Here is a 12,609-nt window from a genome sequence, read left to right as displayed (position 1 = left end):
AGCACCCAAGTATAACTCATACTCTAATTCTACTAAAAACCTGCTGAAAACCCATGCTAACTTAAGCATCGGAGTCTCTTGCAGGTACCACCCCCCTCCAGTGATCCAGGATTAGCCGCACCACCAAGTACAACAAGTCGGATACGTCAGTTCCGGCCACTACTGCAGATCTCGACTGAGATCAACCTATAGTTTCAGGTAGCCCTCGGATCATTGGCGCCGTTGCCGGGGAATCTGGAAGTCATCCCATCATCATGGCGGACAACCTTGACAATGATCACAACTCCGGTCTATAAGAAAGAACATCGCATAAGAACGCGGACATCGCACCAAAGGATACACCTCAACCGAACGGAGACAAGAATTCTCCAAATACAGAAATTTTAGATGTCCTCCGAGAATAGCAGGATCGCCTCAAACAGCTCGAAAAAGAGGCCGAGCATTAGCGAGAAGCTGAGAGGGACCTACGGAGAGAAACTAGGCGATGATGAGAGCTAGAGGACAAGCTCCTAAAGCTCGAAATAGATCTCAAAAACAAGACTGCTCATTCCAGCTATGAAGATAATTCCCACAAGGATCAAGATCCCTTCACCAAAGAGATCATGAAAGCTAAAGTTCCAAAGGATTTTAAAGCTCCCGACATGACATCATATGACGGTACCTCAGATCCCAGCTATCATCTCAGCAATTTCAGAAGTAGGATGTATCTCACTAACGCCTCGGACGCCGTTCGATGCAAAGCCTTCCCGACCACCCTGACGAAGACAGCAATTAAGTGGTTCGACAGTTTGCCTCCAAGATCCATCATAAGTTTTGACGACTGGTGCGCAGAAATTGTGATTACACTTTAATTATGTAAACTTCATCGCTCTTTCTTTCCCTGGTAATGGCGCCAAAAACATGATGCCAATACCATGGTTCACAACTTCGCACAACTAACCAGCAAGTGCACTGGGTCGTCCAAGTAATACCTTACGTGAGTAAGGGTCGAATCCCACGGAGATTGTTGGTATGAAGCAAGCTATGGTCACCTTGTAAATCTCAGTCAGGCGGATATAAAATAGTAATGGAGTTTTTGAAAATAATTAATAAAATAGGGATAAAAATACTTATGTAAATCATTGGTGAGAATTTCAGATAAGCGAATAGAGATGCTTTCGTTCCTCTGAACCTCTGCTTTCCTGCTATCTTCATCCAATCAGTCTTACTCCTTTCCATGGCTGGCTTTATGTGATGCATCACCATTGTCAATGGCTACTTTCGGTCTTCTCTCGGGAAAATGATCCAAATGCCCTGTCACGGCACGGCTAATCGTCTGGAGGCATCACCCTTGTCAATGGTTTACATCCTATCCTCTCAGTGAAAATGGTCAATGCACCCTGTCACGGCACGGCTATTCATCTGTCGGTTCTCGATCATGCTGGAATAGGATTTACTATCCTTTTGCGTTCTGTCACTACGCCCAGCAATCGCGAGTTTGAAGCTCGTCACAGTCATTCAATCATTGAATCCTACTCGGAATACCACAGACAAGGTTTAGACTTTCCGGATTCTCTTGAATGCCGCCATCCTTCTAGCTTACACCACGAAGATTCTGATTAAGAGATCTAAGAGATACTCATTCAGTCGAAGGTAGAACGGAAGTGGTTGTCAGGCACGCATTCATAGGGAATGATGATGATTGTCACGTTCATCACATTCAGGTTGAAGAGCGAATGAATATCTTAGAAGCGAAATAAGATGAATTGAATAGAAAACAGTAGTACTTTGCATTAATCTTTGAGGAACAGCAGAGCTCCACACCTTAATCTATGGAGTGTAGAAACTCTACCGTTAAAAATACATAAGTGAAAGGTCCAGGCATGGCCGAATTGCCAGCCCCTCTGATCTAAGAACCAGACATCGAAAGATGATCAAAAGATTCAAAGATGTCTAATACAGTAGTAAAAGGTCCTATTTATAATAAACTAGCTACTAGGGTTTACAAAAGTAAGTAATTGATGCATAAATCAACTTCCGGGGACCACTTGGTGTGTGCTTGGGCTGAGCTTGAGTGTTACACATGTAGAGGTCATTCCTGGAGTTGAACGCCAGTTTTGGTGCCAGTTTGGGCGTTGAACTCCACTTTGCAACTTGTTTCTGGCGCTGGACGCCAGAATTGGGTAGAGAGCTGGCGTTGAACGCCAGTTTGCGTCGTCTAAACTTGGGCAAAGTATGGACTATTATACATTTCTGGAAATCCCTGGATGTCTACTTTCCAACGCAATTGGAAGCGCGCCATTTTGAATTTTGTAGCACCAGAAAATCCACTTTGAGTGCAGGGAGGTCAGAATCGAACAGCATCAGCAGTCCTTCTTCAACCTCTGAATCTGATTTTTGCTCAAGTCCCTCAATTTCAGTCAGAAAATACCTGAAATCACAGAAAAATACACAAACTCATAGTAAAGTCCAGAAATGTGAATTTAACATAAAAACTAATGAAAACATCCCTAAAAGTAACTAGATCCTACTAAAAACATACTAAAAACAATGCCAAAAAGTGTATAAATTATCCGCTCATCACAAGACCAAACTTAAATTGTTGCTTGTCCCCAAGCAACTGAAAATCAAATATGATAAAAAGAAGAGAATATACTATAAATTCCAAACTATCAATGAAACATAGCTTCAATCAGATGAGCGGGACTTGTAGCTCTTTGCCTCTTGAATAGTTTTGGCATCTCACTTTATCCATTGAAGTTCAGAATGATTGGCATCTATAGGAACTCAGAGTTCAGATAGTGTTATTGATTCTCCTAGTTCAGTATGATGATTCTTGAACACAGCTATTCTATGAGTCTTGGCCGTGGCCCTAAGCACTTTGTTTTCCAGTATTACCACCGGATACATAAATGCCACAGACACATAATTGGGTGAACCTTTTCAGATTGTGACTCAGCTTTGCTAGAGTCCCCAATTAGAGGTGTCCAGGGTTCTTAAGCACACTCTTTTTTTGCTTTGGACCTTGACTTTAACCGCTCAGTCTCAAGTTTTCACTTGACACCTACACGCCACAAGCACATGGTTAGGGACAGCTTGGTTTAGCCGCTTAGACCAGGATTTTATTCCTTTAGGCCCTCCTATCCACTGATGCTCAAAGCCTTGGGATCCTTTTTATTTGCCCTTGCCTTTTGATTTTAAGGGTTATTGGCTTTTTGCTCTTGCCTCTTGGTTTTAAGAGCTTTGGCTTTTTCTGCTTGCTTTTTCTCTCTATTTTTTTTTTTGCCTTTTTTTTCTGCAAGCTTTGTTCTTTACTGCTTTTTCTTGCTTCAAGAATCATTTTTATGATTTTTCAGATTATCAAATAACATGTCTCCTAGTCATCATTCTTTCAAGAGCCAACATATTTAACATTCTTAAACAACAACTTCAAAAGACATATGCACTGTTCAAGCATACATTCAGAAAACAAGAAGCATTGTCACCACATCAATATAATTAAGCTAAGTTCAAGGATAAATTCGAAACTCATGTACTTCTTGTTCTTTTGAATTAAAACATTTTTCATTTAAGAGATGTGATGGATTCATAGGACATTCATAACTTTAAGACATAGTTACTAACTACTAATGATCATGTAATGAAGACACAAACATAGATAAGCACATAACATAGAAAACGAAAAACAGAAGAAATAAGAACAAGGAATGAATCCACCTTAGTGATGGTGGCGTTTCCTTCTTGAGGAACCAATGATGTCCTTGAGCTCTTCTATGTCTCTTCCTTGTTTTTGTTGCTCCTCCCTCATTGCTTTTTTATCTTCTCTTATTTCATGAAGCATGATGGAGTGCTCTTGATGTTACACCCTTAGTTGTCCCATGTTGGAACTTAATTCTCCTAGGGAGTTGTTGATTTGCTCCCAAAAATTCTGTGGAGGAAACTGTATCCCCTGAGGTATCTTAGGGATTTCTTGATGATGAGCTTCTTCATGTGCCTGTTGAGATCCATGAATGTGCTCTCTTGTTTGCTCCATCCTTTTCTTAGTAATGGGCTTGTGAGATGGATCTTTCCATCTCCCATGGCTCAGAGGTGGAAGCAATTGTCTTCCCTTTCCTCTTTCTTGAGGTTTCTCTGAATCCTTAGGTGCCATTAATGGTTATGAAAAAACAAAAAAGCTATGCTTTTACCACACCAAACTTAGAATGTTGCTCGCCCTCGAGCAAAAAAAGAAAGAATAGAAGAAGAAGAAGAAGAAGATATGGAGGAGATGGAGGGATGTGTGTATTCGGCCATATGGGTGGGATTGGGTGGGAGAGAGAGATATTGAATTTTGAAGGTAGGTGGGTTTTATGAGGTAGGTTTATAGGGAAGAGTGGATGGATGTGAGTGGTGAAGAGGTGATGGGGAAGAGAGATTGAGGTGATTGGTGAAGGGTTTTGGGGAAGAGTGTTTATGGGATTGTGTGAAAGAGGGGTGAGAAGAAGTGAGTGGAGGTAGGTGGGGATCCTGTGGGGTCCACAGATCCTGAGATGATCCTGTGGGGTCCACAGATCCTGAGATGTTCAAGGATTTACAACCTTGCACCAAATTAGGCATGTAAAATGCCCTTGCACACAACTCTGGGCGTTCAGCGCCAGGTTGGTGCCCATTTTGGGCGTTCAACGCCCATTTACTGGCCATTTCTGGCGTTGAACGCCAGAACCATGCTTGTTCTGGGCGTTCAGCGCCAGCTCCTCTCCAGGGTGCAATTCTGGCGTTCAGCGCCCAGATGATGCCCATTTTGGGCGTTCAGCGCCCAAACACTGCCCATTTTGGGCGTTCAGCGCCAGAACCATGCTCTGTTCTGGCGTTGAACGCCAGACAGATGCTCCTCCAGGGTGTGATTTTTCTTCTACTGTTTTTGATTCTATTTTTAATTTTTTTGTTTATTTTGTGACTCCACATGATCATGAACCTATAAAGACATATAACTAAGAAAAATAGGGTTAGATAAATAAAAATTGGGTTGCCTCCCAACAAGCGCTTCTTTAATGTCAATAGCTTGACAGTGGGCTCTCATGGAGCCTCACAGATGTTCAGAGCATGGTTGAGACTCTCCAACACCAAACTTAGAGTTTGGATATGGGAGTTCAACACCAAACTTAGAGTTTGGTTGTGGCCTCCCAACACCAAACTTAGAGTCTGACTGTGGGGGCTTTGGTTGGCTCTGCTTTGAGAGAAGCTTTTTCTGCTTCTTCTCCATGGATGCAGAGAGAGATCCTTGAGTTGTAAACACAAGGTTATCCTCATTCAATTGAAGGATCAATTCTCCTCTGTCCACATCAATCACAGCTCTTGCTGTGGCTAGGAAAGGTCTTCCTAGGATGATGGATTCATCCTCTTCCTTCCCAGTATCTAAGACTATGAAATCAGCAGGGATTTAAAGGCCTTCAACCTTTACTAACACGTCCTCTACTTGTCCATAAGCCTGTTTTCTTGAATTGTCTGCCATCTCTAATGAGATTTTAGCAGCTTGCACCCCATAGATTCCCAGTTTCTCTATTACAGAGAGGGGCATGAGGTTTATCCCTGAACCAAGGTCACATAGAGCCTTAAAGATCATGGTGCCTATAGTACAAGGTATTATGAACTTTCCAGGATCCTATCTCTTCTGAGGCAATGTCAGTTGATCCAGATCACTTAGTTCATTGATGAACAAGGGAGGTTCAACTTCCCAAGTATCAATGCCAAATAATTTGGCATTTAGCTTCATGATTGCACCAAGAAACTTGGCAGTTTGCTCTTCAGTAACATCCTCATTCTCTTCAGAAGAGGAATACTCATCAGAGCTCATGAATGGCATAAGGAGGTTCAATGGAATCTCTATGGTCTCTAGATGAGCCTCAGAGTCCTTTGGTTCCTCAGAGGGAAGCTCCTTATTGATCACTGGACGTCCCAGGAGGTCTTCCTCCTTGGGATTCACATCCTCCTCTCCCTCATTGGGTTCGGCCATTTTGGTTATGTCAATGGCCTTGCACTCTCCTTTTGGATTTTCTTCTGTATTGCTTGGGAGAGTACTAGGAGGGATTTCAGTGATCCTTTTACTCAGCTGGCCCACTTGTGCTTCCAAATTTCTAATGGAAGACCTTGTTTCATTCATGAAACTCACAGTGGCCTTAGATAGATCAGAGACTAAATTTGCTAAGCTAGATGGATTCTGCTCAGAATTCTCTGTCTGTTGCTGAGTGGATGATGGAAAAGGCTTGCTATTGCTAAACCTGTTTCTTCCACTATTATTAAAGCCTTGTTGAGGCTTTTGATCCTTCCATGAGAAATTTGGGTGATTTTTCCATGATGGATTATAGGTGTTTCCATAAGGTTCACCCATGTAATTTACCTCTGCTATTGCAGGGTTCTCAGGATCATAAGCTTCTTCTTCAGGAGAAGCCTCTTGAGTACTGTTGGATGCAGCTTGCATTCCATTCAGACTCTGAGAAATCATATTGACCTGCTGAGTCAATATTTTATTCTGAGCCAATATGGCATTCAAAGTATCAATTTCAAGAACTCCCTTCTTCATAGGCGTCCCATTATTCACAGGATTCCTCTCAGAGGTGTACATGAACTGGTTATTAGCAACCATGTCAATGAGTTCTTGAGCTTCTGCAGGTGTTTTCTTTAGGTGAATGGATCCACCTGCAGAAGTATCCAATGACATCTTTGATAGCTCAGATAAACCATCATAGAATATATCCAGGATGGTCCATTCTGAAAGCATGTCAGAAGGACACTTTTTGGTCAACTGTTTGTATCTTTCCCAAGCTTCATAGAGGGATTCACCTTCTTTCTGTCTGAAGGTCTGAACATCCACTCTAAGCTTGCTCAGCTTTTGAGGAGGAAAGAACTTGGCTAAGAAAGCCGTGACCAGCTTATCCCAAGAGTTCAGGCTGTCTTTGGGTTGAGAATCCAACCACACTCTAGCTCTGTCTCTTACAGCAAAAGGGAAAAGCATGAGCCTGTAGACTTCAGGATCTACTCCATTAGTCTTAACAGTATCACAGATCTGCAAGAATTCAGTTAAGAACTGAAAAGGATCTTCAGATGGAAGTCCATGAAACTTGCAGTTCTGCTGCATCAGAGAAACTAGCTGAGGTTTCAGCTCAAAGTTGTTTGCTCCAATGGCAGGAATGGAGATGCTTCTTCCATGTAAATTGGAATTAGGTGCAGTAAAGTCACCAAGCATTCTCCTTGCATTATTGTTGTTGGGTTCGGCTGCCATCTCCTTTACTTGTTCGAAATTTTCAATAAAGTTTTCTCTGGATTGTTGTAATTTAGCTTCTCTTAGTTTCTTTTTCAGAGTCCTTTCAGGTTCTGGATCAGCTTCAACAAGAATGCTTTTTTCTTTATTCCTGCTCATAAGAAAGAGAAGAGAACAAGAAAAGAAGAAGAATCCTCTATGTCACAGTAAAGAGATTCCTTATTGTTAGTAGAAGAAGAAAAGAAAAAAAAATTCGAACACAGATAGAAGAGGGGGTTCGAATTTGGTGAGTGATGTGAGGAAGAGATGTTAGTAGATGAATAAATAAATAGAATAAGATGAGAGAGGGAGAGGATTTTCGAAAATAATTTTTGAAAAAGAGTTAGTAATTTTCGAAAATAGTTTTTGAAAAATGTTAGTAATTTTCGAAAATTAAGATTTTAAAAATTGAAATAATTAGTTAATTAAAAAGAAATTTTGAAAAAGAGGGAAGATATTTTTGAAAATTAGAGAGAGATAGTTAGTTAGGTGGTTTTGAAAAAGATAAGAAACAAACAAAAAGTTAGTTAGTTAGTTGAAACAAATTTTGAAAAGATAAGAAGTTAGGAAGTTAGAAAAGATATTTTGAAATCAAATTTTTGAAAAAGATAAGATAAGAAGATATTTTTGAAAAGATATGATAGAAATTAGTTTTTGAAAAAGATTTGATTTTTAAAATATCAATTAATGACTTGATTCACAAGAAATCACAAGATATGATTCTAGAACTTAAAGTTTGAATCTTTCTTAACAAGTAAGTAACAAACTTGAAATTTTTGAATCAAAACATTAATTGGTGATGCTATTTTCGAAAATTATGTAGTAAAATTAAGAAAAAGATTTTTGAAAAGTATTTTTTTTGGAATTTTGGAAAATAGATAAGAAAAAAAAGATTTGATTTTTTTTTTGAAAAATATTTTGAAAAAGATAAGATTTTCAAATTGAAAATTTGATTTGACTCATAAGAACAACTAGATTTTAAAAATTTTTGAAAAAGTCAAATCTAATTTTCGAAATTTTGAGAGGAAAAAAAGGAAAGATATTTTTTTTATTTTTGAATTTTTAATGAAGAGAGAGAAAAACAAGAAAAATGATGCAATGCATGAAAGTTATGGATCAAAACAATGAATGCATGCAAGAATGCTATGAATGTCAAGATGAACACCAAGAACACTATGAAGATCATGATGAACATCAAGAATACATTTTTGAAAATTTTTTAATGCAAAGAAAACATGCAAGACACCAAACTTAGAGTTCTTTAATGCTTAGATACTAAGAATCCAAGAATGCATATGAAAAACAAGAAAAGACACAAAACATGCAAATGCAAAGATCAAACAAGAAGACTTACCAAGAACAACTTGAAGATCATGAAGAACACTATGAATGCATGATTATTTTCAAAAAATGCAAGATGCACATGCAATTGACACCAAACTTATAACATGACTCAAGACTCAAACAAGAAACACAAAAATATTTTTGATTTTTTTATGATTTTCTATTTTTTTTTTGTATTTTTTCAAAAATTATTTGAAAAACAAAAAATAAGGATTTCAAAATTTTTAATATGAATTCCAGGAATCTTATGCTCTAAAGCTCCAATCAAAGGGTCAGGCATGGCTTAATAGCCAGCCAAGCTTTAGTATGTAACTCAGACATGACACGCCTGACATACCCTATCCAGAAGGATTGGGCATGGCTCCACTGAGGTGATTAGTTGAAGACCAATCCCAAAGGAGTTTGGATATGGCTTTACAGCCAGCCAGGCTTCAACATGCTTCATGAAACACTAGAATTCATTCTTAAAAATTCTGAAGAAAAATATATTTTTGAAAACATTTTTTTTTTCGAAAACAGATGAGAGAATTTTTGAAAGATTTTTGAAAATTTTTTGAAAAGAAAACAAAAAGAAAATTACCTAATCTGAGCAACAAGATGAACCGTCAGTTGTCCAAACTCGAACAATCCCCGGCAACGGCGCCAAAAACTTGGTGCGCAGAAATTGTGATTACACTTTAATTATGTAAACTTCATTGCTCTTTCTTTCCCTGGTAATGGCGCCAAAAACATGATGCCAATACCATGGTTCACAACTTCGCACAACTAACCAGCAAGTACACTGGGTCGTCCAAGTAATACCTTACGTGAGTAAGGGTCGAATCCCACGGAGATTGTTGGTATGAAGCAAGCTATGGTCACTTTGTAAATCTCAGTCAGGCGGATATAAAATAGTAATGGAGTTTTCGAAAATAATTAATAAAATAGGGATAGAAATACTTATGTAAATCATTGGTGAGAATTTCAGATAAGCGAATAGAGATGCTTTCGTTCCTCTGAACCTCTGCTTTCCTGCTATCTTCATCCAATCAGTCTTACTCCTTTCCATGGCTGGCTTTATGTGATGCATCACCATTGTCAATGGCTACTTTCGGTCTTCTCTCGGGAAAATGATTCAAATGCCCTGTCACGGCACGGCTAATCGTCTGGAGGCATCACCCTTGTCAATGGTTTACATCCTATCCTCTCAGTGAAAATGATCAACGCACCCTGTCACGGCACGGCTATTCATCTGTCGGTTCTCGATCATGCTGGAATAGGATTTACTATCCTTTTGCGTTCTGTCACTACGCCCAGCAATCACGAGTTTGAAGCTCGTCACAGTCATTCAATCATTGAATCCTACTCGGAATACCACAGACAAGGTTTAGACTTTCCGGATTCTCTTGAATGCTGCCATCCTTCTAGCTTACACCACGAAGATTCTGATTAAGAGATCTAAGAGATACTCATTCAGTCGAAGGTAGAACGGAAGTGGTTGTCAGGCACGCGTTCATAGGGAATGATGATGATTGTCACGTTCATCACATTCAGGTTGAAGAGCGAATGAATATCTTAAAAGCGAAATAAGATGAATTGAATAGAAAACAGTAGTACTTTGCATTAATCTTTGAGGAACAGCAGAGCTCCACACCTTAATCTATGGAGTGTAGAAACTCTACCGTTAAAAATACATAAGTGAAAGGTCCAGGCATGGCCGAATGGCCAGCCCCTCTGATCTAAGAACCAGGCGTCCAAAGATGATCAAAAGATTCAAAGATGTCTAATACAGTAGTAAAAGGTCCTATTTATAATAAACTAGCTACTAGGGTTTACAGAAGTAAGTAATTGATGCATAAATCCACTTCCGGGGCCCACTTGGTGTGTGCTTGGGCTGAGCTTGAGTGTTACATGTGTAGAGGTCATTCCTGGAGTTGAACACCAGTTTTGGTGCCAGTTTGGGCGTTGAACTCCACTTTGCAACTTGTTTCTGGCGCTGGACGCCAGAATTGGGCAGAGAGATGGCGTTGAACGCCAGTTTGCATCCTTTAAACTTGGGCAAAGTATGGACTATTATACATTTCTGGAAAGCCCTGGATGTCTACTTTCCAACGCAATTGGAAGTGCACCATTTCGAGTTCTGTAGCACCAGAAAATCCACTTTGTGTGCAGGGAGGTTAGAATCCAACAGCATCAGTAGTCCTTCTTCAACCTCTGAATCTGATTTTTGCTCAAGTCCCTCAATTTCAGTCAGAAAATACCTGAAATCACAGAAAAACACGCAAACTCATAGTAAAGTCCAAAAATATGAATTTAACATAAAAACTAATGAAAACATCCCTAAAAGTAACTAGATCCTACTAAAAACATACTAAAAACAATGCCAAAAAGCGTATAAATTATTCGCTCATCAACGACTTAGCCAAAAGCTTCCTTGCCAGATTTTTCATCCAGAAGGGAAAAGCCAAACACCCCCCAAGCCTATTAGGGATCAAGCAAGGAGATCGGAAAAGTCTTCGCAACTACATGGAAAGATTCAATAAAGCATGTTTGGACATACAAAGTCTGCCAACGGAAGCAGCCATCATGGGTCTCATCAATGGCCTGTGATAAGGACCTTTTAGTCACTCCATATCAAAAAAGCACCCAACATCTCTAAACGAAGTACAAGAAAGGGCAAAAAAGTACATTAACATGGAGGAGAACTCTCGATTAGGAGGAACCTCAAAATCCGGATTCTCCTACCCATCTCGGAACAAGGATAAAGAGTCCAAGAAAAAAGAAGATCAAATCAAAGAGAAGCCCCGAAAATACCACAATTACACCCCCTCTTCGGGTGTCTCTTGTAGATGTTTTTCGAGAAATATACAACACTGAGAAGATCCCACCACCTCGCCCAATCAAAAGCAAAAAAGGAGGGAGAAGCCGGACAGAGTACTGTGAGTACCATCGGATTTACGGACATCCCACTAATGAATGCTTCGACCTAAAAGATGTCATAGAGAAATTGGCAAGAGAAGGGTGACTAGATCGGTACTTAGCCAACAAAACGGAAGAACCAAGGAAAAGAAGAAGGGATGAGGAGGTCGGACGAGCTGAACGACCACCTAACACTCCTGAGAGACATGTTCATATGATAGATGGAGGATTCGTAGGAGGAGGGATCTCTAAATCATCCCGCAAAAGACATCTTAAAGAGGTATATCATGTAGGGGTAGGAGAGAGGTCATCCGACCTCCCCACTATTACCTTTACACAAGAAGATGCAACGGGCATTATCCCGGGACATGATGATCCCATGGTCATTACTATCATACTAGCGAACGCTAATCTCCACAGAACGCTAATAGACCAAGGAAGCTCTGTGGATATCCTGTTCAAATCCGCCTTCGACAAACTCGGCCTACAAGAAAAAAAGCTCAGAGCATATCCAAACAGCTTGTTCGGACTAGGAAACACCCCGATTCAACCACTCGGATATATCTCACTACACACACCATTTGGAAAGGGAACCAGGTCAAGGACACTTAACATAGACTACATTGTAGTCGACGTGAGATCAGCCTACAACGCTCTAATAGGTCGGACAACACTGAACCAACTCGCCGCAGTGGTCTCAACTCCACATATGCATGAAGTTCCCAACTCTAGAAGGGATCGCCACAATAAAAGGAGACCAAAAAACTGCACGTCGCTGTTATAACGAAAGTCTGAACCTTAAAGGCAACCTAAAAGGGGAGGATGTTCGCACTATAGAACTCGGGGGAGTCCGAGCTCGCAAAGAACTCCGCGCTCAGCCAGAAGGTGAGACTCAAGAAGTTCAAATTGGAGACGATCCAAGCAAAACGACAAATATAGGAGCAAATCTGAGAGAAGACTTAAAGGAGATACTAATAAAGCTCCTAAGAGATAACTTCGATCTCTTCGCATGGAAGGCTGCTGACATGCCTAGTATCGATCCCGAACTAATGTGCCACAAGTTAGCCATCTACCCAGGGTCTCGGCCAATACAGCAAAAGCATAGGAAGCTA

General features: G+C 40.2%; 1 non-coding gene across 1 annotated transcript; it reads left to right on the top strand.

Annotated features, from left to right (window-relative positions):
• Positions 1-6,730: 6,730 nt before the first annotated feature.
• LOC112745967 (small nucleolar RNA R71) lies at positions 6,731-6,838 on the top strand. Its single transcript, XR_003173870.1, has one exon. It is a non-coding gene; the product is annotated as a small nucleolar RNA R71 (small nucleolar RNA).
• Positions 6,839-12,609: the final 5,771 nt, after the last annotated feature.

The sequence above is a fragment of the Arachis hypogaea genome, chromosome 14, assembly GCF_003086295.3.
Source record: "Arachis hypogaea cultivar Tifrunner chromosome 14, arahy.Tifrunner.gnm2.J5K5, whole genome shotgun sequence".
NCBI classification, from domain to species: Eukaryota; Viridiplantae; Streptophyta; class Magnoliopsida; order Fabales; family Fabaceae; genus Arachis; species Arachis hypogaea.
Note: the sequence above shows the minus strand (reverse complement) of the source record. Positions and strands in the feature narration are given on the sequence as shown.